The sequence below is a fragment of the Pteropus vampyrus genome, unplaced genomic scaffold (assembly GCF_000151845.1).
Source record: "Pteropus vampyrus isolate Shadow unplaced genomic scaffold, Pvam_2.0 Scaffold9, whole genome shotgun sequence".
Taxonomy (NCBI): Eukaryota; Metazoa; Chordata; class Mammalia; order Chiroptera; family Pteropodidae; genus Pteropus; species Pteropus vampyrus.
Window position 1 is genome coordinate 1129144 of NW_011888790.1, and position 8477 is coordinate 1137620.

Genomic DNA, 8477 nt, shown 5'->3' on the forward strand with positions numbered 1-8477 from the left:
TGCCTGGAAAACTTTTTCTCTCCTTCAAGAATAACTTTGCCAGATAGAGTATTCTTGGTTGGAAGTTTTTTTTTCTTTTCAACCTAATGTCCTGGAGGTTAGGAATAGAATAACTATTTCATAACCAAGCTCACTATCAGGCAGAGTAGGCACTCAGGAATATGATGGAGGGGACAATCCTTAGATCACAGAGATAGCAGTTTAACAGAAAGATGGCTTTGAAGCCAGATTTTTGAAATCTTGACTCTTGGACTAATTAGCTTTGTGAGCTTGGGTAAATTAAGCTGAGGAGAAACAAAACCCATCCTGCAGAGCTATTTTTATCATAATAAATACTAATTACAAGTATCCTTTGTATCTCTCTACCATGTGAGGACCTATCAGCATCAGAGAGCTGCAAGTTAAGAGGGCATCTATGGACCTCAGGTCTCCTGGGTGGAAGGTGGTCATGAACTTTCAAAGACCAAGATTTAGAATGGTTATCTACTCTGATACTCTAAGAGCAATCTCCCACGTCTCAGATTTAAATCTTGTCTTACATAATTCCTAGGCCATCAGGAGCAGTCTCAGCACAGTTATTTCAGCTTGGGGCCTGTCTGTTCTCGCCTCCACAGACTTGAGGGTAATCATATGACCAGTTCTTTAAACTCATTGTTAGTAGAGAAAGATGAAACAAAGAATATTCCACAGGTAATTTGGTTCTATAGGGCAGGGTAGTCTCAGTGAGAATAAGTGGGGCAAATTAGAAAAATGGATCTGGTAGAGTCTATACTTATGCTCACTTTGTGATTCTATGCAAATAGATTTTTTTTTCCCCCCTCGTTGATGGCTAGGCATTGTGATATACCTGTTACCTATTTTTCTAGTAGTAATCTCACAACTTCATGGGAGTACTCTAACAGCTCTACTTGCCTTCATAATTTATAATATGAGGCAACCTACTAGGTCTGGGGTTGGCAAATCATGGTATACCTGTTTTTGTAAATAAAGATTTGTTGGAATACAGCTACTCATTAAGTAGGGCTACTTTCATGTTACAACAGCAGAGTTAAGTAGTTGCAACAGAAGACTACATGGCCTGCAAGCCTAAAATATTAACTTTTAGGAAAGTTTTCCAACTCCCCTATGAAGTCATTCTGTATTTGGGGCAACTGATCACATGACTAGACAAAGCATCAAGGCAAAGCACCTTCAAAGGTGAGCTTAGTTTATCTAATTTAAAGCCAGCCAATGTTAGACAATTTTTCTCCAAACCTGTAAATGCATACAGATTTTTCAGGAAAGATTTTCTCCATGGTGCTCACTTAGGGATCTCGGTCAGCAGGGACCACAGAAGAGCTGTCTAGGTAAAGACTATGGTAACCGGTGTGGAAACGGCCCATCCTTCAGTACTAGGTGAGTGATTAAATCATTAAAACAGCATCACGTTAAAATTACTGCTTGTGGACTAAAACAAAGGACACATTTCCACTAGAACAGAAATAAATTTTAATTCGTTGAAAAGTGCAGCAGTGAACAGGGTCCTTTGAAGGGCACTTTCTAAGTCAAATGACTAAAGTGACATATAGCCAGGACAGAATAACTTCTAGGAACAGATGATGAGAACACAGGAAGTCACAAAATTCAGTGGGACCAAAGTGGTGGTAAAACTAAAGAACCCAAATATTCCCATCAAGTTCCACTGGTGGATCAGTTTAAATACCCTTTGCTTTTTCTTAATAAGGATCCTGGGACAATTCATCTTTTGTTAAAAAAGTACTAATCCTTAATTTAGACACTTAAGTTTAAGAATATCTTACAGATTAAGGTATAACTTCCGTGACTATGGTTACTATTTTGTACAAAATCCCAAGTGTTGTCAATTTCTATTGACAAAAAAATGTACTGACCACAAAAAAAGTGTATTTTGCAACAGCACCGTTGGTCGAATTCAGAGATATTCAAAAGGTGTTGCCCACTTTGTTGTCTGAGGAAGAGCTTTGTAATAGGTAATCTTATAAGGCAAAGTCTCTTCATTCCTATGGCCTCTGTTCATTACTAATAGAGTTGTCTATTCTGAAGGACACAGATAAGAACCTGGCCTTCTCAAAATAATCAAAATTTAAATCAGTACAATTAAGAGAGAAACAAGGCAAGCCTCTTGCAGTGGGTACATAGACATTCTGAAAAGTTCAGTGTGTTTTGTAGTCTGCTAGGCCTGTTAACAAAAAAATGAATTTAGATTTTAGCACAGATCCAGAATGAAGCCAGTCCAAGAGAAAGTCAAATTAGAAGCCATTCAAAAATTAGGTAGGAAATGTACCAAATATAAGAGAGGTGCAGAGAGGGCCTCAACCACATCCCCACCACCCAAACAGGAGTCTGCTGAATGTAAGAGCAGTGTGGCAGGGAGATTATTGGCAGCTGACTTGTGTGTTACTCTTACGACTTTCAGGAACCAGCATCATAAATTAATAATATAACATCACAGTACAAGACCTGGTTAAGAGTTGGTTTCTTTTTATTCAGGAATAACTATGGTCAACTTGCATTAATGTAGAAGTTGACTGATTAATGTTATGAATCAAAAGTGTAGAATGAAGCCAATACCCATATTCAACATTGTAGTTTGCTTTCAGTTACGAAATTTTAAGAATTTTTTCCCCTATATTCACAGCAGAGGTGTTCATTTCATTTGCCTAGTTCACCTCTAAATACCACAATTAATGGGATTGCACGAGGTAAAGGAATAAACCCAATGGCTATGAACCCATCATGGCTATCTGGAATTCTGATAGAAAAGCTGCTATGGCCATGTCTTACAAAGTGCTTAAAGCTCAACCTAAGATCTTAAAGCTAAAATGACTGTTGCCTGAGTTGAACAGGTTATAAACCACAACTCTTCCTCCTCCCCTGCTGTCCTATCACTGATTAGTTTTCTTGTGAAGAAAACAGTGGAAACAGAATTGGCCTTTGAGCCAAGAAACATAAAAATGTAGGTGTTCTGAACATAAGCAGAGAAGATGAATCCTCAAGATCTGGTTTTGACAGGAAAATAGCTAATGGGGCCCAACTTATACAAGACTCCAAAAACTCGGGAAGAACTTATCTGAAAGGGAAGAAGGTAGGGTAAAGTAGTTGGTACTTTGCATCAACTTTAAGAAATTTTTATATGTTAAACAGAATGTCAGTAAAATGCAGAGAGGGTCAAAGCAACCTCAAGTAGGGCTGAAACCCAGACTCCCTGCTGGACAGGCACTTACTGCATCCCAACTAGAGCCCTATCTACAGAAGGCCCTCAGAAAATACAACCTTCACTAACCCTTGGAATTTTTTCTCTGCTGAGAAACCTAAGCCACTTTATTTTTCAGAGCTCAGGGGAAAGTGTTCATAGAAGAGACATTCCCTCAGTAGCCCTGGTGTTAACTGGTACTCCATGTGGTTAGCAGCCACTGGAAAGTAGATGGCTATCACCTTCAATAACTACCTGGAATTAGCCTTCACTAAAAATTTACTGTTCTATTTCAGTGTAGCACCAGCCCAGAATTCCAAAAAAAAAAAAAGAAAAGGGCTTGGTTGACACATTTTGAATTTGTGACCTTATCACACTGTGATGGATGTTATATTTCTCCTAACCTAAAAACAATGTACTTGTTTTTAATCAGATGAGTCAGCTCTAAGTTATTCTTCAAGCCATGTGATGTTAGTACTTTTGATTGTGAAGTGCTCAATCTGAAAAGCTATATGCAGGTCCTTTGATTTCAGGTCAAGCTGTATACCAAAAACATTTCCCCCCTAAAGTATTGCCATTTATCTGAATAGATTTATAAATTTAGACTTTGACCACATGAGGAATAATGGGGAACTGGAGCGCCAAGACAGATAGGGGACAGTATGGTGAGAATAAAGACCTCAGGAGCATCTGTTATCAGCTGAGTTAAGAGACCAGGGACAGCCACTCCTGACACACGGGCAGGGTTCACAGTATTAACACATTGCACAAGGAAGCCAGCTGATTGGGCTGCCTTTTAGAACAGGACTTAAAGCCAGTCCAGAAACTCTTCCAGGCATGGTCTTAAAGACTAGCTACAGACACCTACTATAATCACTTCATCAGAAAGGTGTTCAGAGATCCAACTGCAGAGGTTGCTACAGATGTTTTGAAAATCTTCGAGTCCTGATACTGCCATGATTGAACATGAGACGCGGGTCAAACCTATATCTAGGGAAGAAAAATAAAAGATGTCACATAAACTGATGTTAGCCACCGAGTACTTCATTTAGAATGTTAAGTGGAAGGGACAGCAGGAAGAGACATAAAAGGAACAATTACATCACCAGAAGGGAATCTGGTGGCAAAGTTCTTAGTACAAAACGGGAGTGCTTACTAAGGGCATTTCTATCACAAGGCAGTGAGCACGAGGCGATGTCATACAAGTGGAGAGGAGAGAAGGAAGCTGAAGTAAGGTTAATCCTGAAAGCATTATAGGAGGAGGCAAGATTTGAGTTTTTTTTTTTGAGGAGGGGGTGATCCCTAAGGTATAAAGCAGCCTGATGGAAGAGTCTAGCCTTTGCTGAAAGCCCTACCAGTAGTTTCAAAGCCCTTTCTTCTTTTACAGTTAAGACCCAGACTGTGGTGCATAAGAGCACAGGTATGTACTGCAGGCCTGAGTTTGAATCTGGCTCATTATGAACTTAGGTAAGTCATTAACCCCTCTAGCTACCCATAAAATAGTAAGGCAATTCATGTACAATGTCTGGCACATAAAATAACTTATTTTGCTATCCCAGGGAAAGAATAAATGCCGAATGGTAACTTGAGTTGAGACATGGCAGATGCAAAGAATACAGATTGGCTAGAAAAAGATTTTACATGTGCAGGCTAGAAATAACATTGTATTTTACTTTTATCTGCTATCTCTTGGGACAAACTATTTTAGAGCAAGGGCTGGCCAATTTTTTTTTTTGGTAAAGGGCCAGATTATATTTTAGGATTTATAGGCCCATATAGTCTCTGTCTCAACTACCCAACTTTGTTGAAGCGTAAAAGCAGCCACACACAATACATAAATGAATGTTTGTGACTGTGTTCCAGGTGGTGGCTGGATTGGGCCCGTGGGAATCTATATGCCTAAAGGTTTGATAAGAAAGAATAAGCTATGGCTAAGGCATTTAAAAGAAAATCAGTTCTAAAACTATAATCCGTTCTTCTATTCATTCACATATATTCCTCTCTATCATTTCACATGAAGATGGCTAAGTTACTGCTTTCCATCCTTAGGACATCATTCCCTTCTCCTAGAATCAGAGTTTCAATAGCTCAAGCTCATACCAGCAGCAAAACCAGCATCTAGAATCTTAGTTATAAGCTTCTAAAATGTATGCAACACAATTTAGTGTTAAAAAAAAAAAAAGTTTGCCTGGAAGTCAGGAGATCTTATCAGTTCTTAACAGGGTGACCCCCTTGGGCAAATCATGACTCTTAAGCTCTACCTCTGCATTTGAAATGGACCTGCTTGGGCTCTAAGGGTTGTATGGAAGGTCTGTGGGTGAGTCCTTCTAACATTAAGGCCAGATGCTCAGAAGAAACGGGGTGACTGCTGCTGCTGTCCCGGCCAACTGGATGCCGGCTGGTGTAGCAGGTCTGTGTTCTAGCAGCAGCTGCTCAGGGATGCTGGCCAAACACCCTAGTCCAAGATGCCCAAGTCCCTTGATCCTCAAGATTTAATTAGATGTTGGCCTTAAACCCCAAGAGTCAGCCAGACACTACTACAGACATCTAACTTTATTTGGTTTGATCAAAGTAGCTATTGTAAACTGCAAAATCAGCATGTGTCAACTAGGCGTCTTACGCTTTTTATCTTACAGACTGAACTTCCTATTTCAAGTAATTGATACCACGTGAGGACCCACTTCTCACTAACTTGGAGAAAAGACCAAAGCTGGGCAGTTAGAAGGCTTGACCAATCACTGCATTAACAAGAATATCCATATAAAAAAGTTATTTAGGTTAAATGATATAAAATTATGAAAAATGTTATCTCTGTATTGTTACATGGTTTTAGTTTGCTGGCATCCATGTGTCTTTGACTCTGTATACGACAGGTGACTCTCGAACAACCTGGGGGTTAGTGATGCCAAACCCCACACAGCTGAAAATCCAAGTGTCAGACTTTCACATCCACAGATTCAACTAATCACGGATCAAAAACGGTACATATTTCTGATCCATGGTTGGAAATGCAAAAATACCGTTTTTGATCCATGATTGGCTGAACCTATGGATGTGAAACCCGAAGATATGAAGGGCCGACTATACTTATTGAAAAAAATCCACATATAAGTAGACCCGCACAATTCAAACCCACGTTGTTCAAGGGTCAGCCGTATTTAAAAACAAAAGTATTACATTTTTTAATAAGTAGTCTATAATCCACCAGTTTCTCTACTCATTAACTTACATGCCCCTCTCATTGAGACTGAAGATATCACTTCTCATGGAGATCGCTAAAAAATTAAGTTACCACTTTCTATCAGCGTAGGACATTATTCTTCCCTCTCTCCCACAGAGTATAAGAACTGAAGAATCCTTTCCCAATGAAAGTTTGATTTTTAGTTTCATAATTTTAAAGCAAAAGATGACAGGCTTCTTGCCAAAGGCGGCTCAAATGCATGGTGTGCTGAGCCTGGTGTTACTGGTGAAAAGATACTGTTTAAGAGAGTGGGAGGAAAAGAGCTGACTTAATAGGCGATAGTTAAACATCTTTTCTACCTTCACATACTGCAGTGGGCTTATACATTTCAACATTTGAGAGTTTACACCTATTTCATTGTCTAATATATTACATTTACTGGCAAACATTCACATTTCTATAATTGGGGTGCCTGAGAAATGAAGGAATATGCTCTTAGAAGCACTAGGGAGCAGGGTAACACTTGGTCAGTTACTTTAAAGTAGCCCCAGGTGTCAGTAGTGCAATCAGTTGGTACAGTGACAAGAAGCACAGCCAAGTGGAGAGGCAGAAGAGCCCCAGTAGTGAGGAGCAGGGCTAACTAAAGCACCGACTGGCATCAAAGAGCACAAGATTCAAACAGCTTTTTTTCCCAGCACAGCAGGCTCATGCACCAAGTATTTCCACCCTAAAGCGGAAGAATGAGAAACACAGATCGGCTCAAAGCAAAAAGGACCCATCAGGCTCTGCCTTCAAGAGCATGACTGCTAGAAACAGCTTGGCAAAGTCACTGAAGAAAACGGAAACTTACCCGGGGTCAAAAACCCCTGGAGTGCGGCAGGTTGGTCCAGAACAGGACTGTAACATCATTAGCCGATAGTTCATCTTTCCTAAAAGCTCTGGGTCTATACTTTTAGCAATGTTAGTGATTTGGTGTGGGTCGGCAGTTAAGTTATAGACTTCTACAAACACCTACAGGAAATAAAAGGATGGATGAGAGAAAAGACTAAGAGTTACACTGAAAGAAATACTCCTCATGTGAATTATTTATAAAAGGGGAGGAAGGAGGTAGACAAACCACCAATGCCCAAGAAAATATCATCTGGTCTCAAGATGCTCAAAGAGCCCAAGGGTATACATGAGACAATGGAGCATCTGTTCTGGAGGTTAAATTGCTTCGTGTCTATGGCCCATGTGCTGGAGAAGGGCTTGTTTCAGGCAGAGTCAGGTGGGAGCAGTGGGGGTGGAGGGATTTACTTTCTATAATTAAAGCAGAGAGCAGAAGGCAGGACCCTCAAATGGCAAGGTCTCAAACTAGACTTAGTTATAAAGTTACTGAACAGGAGTTGACATGTGAAGGTTTATTTTTGCCTTAGAATTATAAAGATTCAAATGAGAATAGATAAGGAAAGACTCTAACCTTTGTTGTACAAGTGTTAGTTTTCTTATTTTAAAAAAGAGTTTTGGACGTATCTCCAAAAGGTACTATTCTTTCCAACAATGTCTAGTATCACTATCCCCCCCGGCCCCGCCATCTGTACTTGTTCTCCAAATTGGAATCAAGTGATAGGCTAAGAAGATGGTAGGTAAATTTTGCCTGTAATGGCTTCAAGTGGCTGCCCTCAGACTATCATTTATAGTTATGACACTGATAAACATGAATGTTATGGGAGAAGGGGAACAGGAATTGAGTTTGAGGGGAACTCTCTTGCCTGTTGTCTAAAGTGCTTACAAGCTACAAGCAAATGGTGAGTAAGTCAATTTCTGAGAAACTTGAGCATCAGCTCCATATGGCAAGATGTGGGTTGCCAGATGGGGCTGGTTAGCACCTTCTGATACGGTATGAAACCCCAAGGGACTGGAGTTCATGTGATCCTTCAGATAATCCACACTGATCTGTGTTGGCTAGAAGCCTGGTCCTGCCTCTGACCCCCACTACTAACCTATTTGAGCAGCACTGGACCATGCTGTCATGGGGACAAATTTCTGAACAAGTTGAAGTGTCTTACCCTTATCCCAAAGTAGCAGGGAAGCAAACAGAGTAGG

General features: G+C 40.2%; 1 long non-coding RNA gene across 1 annotated transcript; it reads right to left on the reverse strand.

Annotated features, from left to right (window-relative positions):
* Positions 1–1471: 1471 nt before the first annotated feature.
* Positions 1472–7443, reverse strand: LOC111729587. Its single transcript, XR_002776295.1, has 2 exons — positions 7243–7443; positions 1472–4201 (listed from the first exon to the last, which is right to left on the reverse strand). It is a non-coding gene; the product is annotated as an uncharacterized LOC111729587 (long non-coding RNA).
* Positions 7444–8477: the final 1034 nt, after the last annotated feature.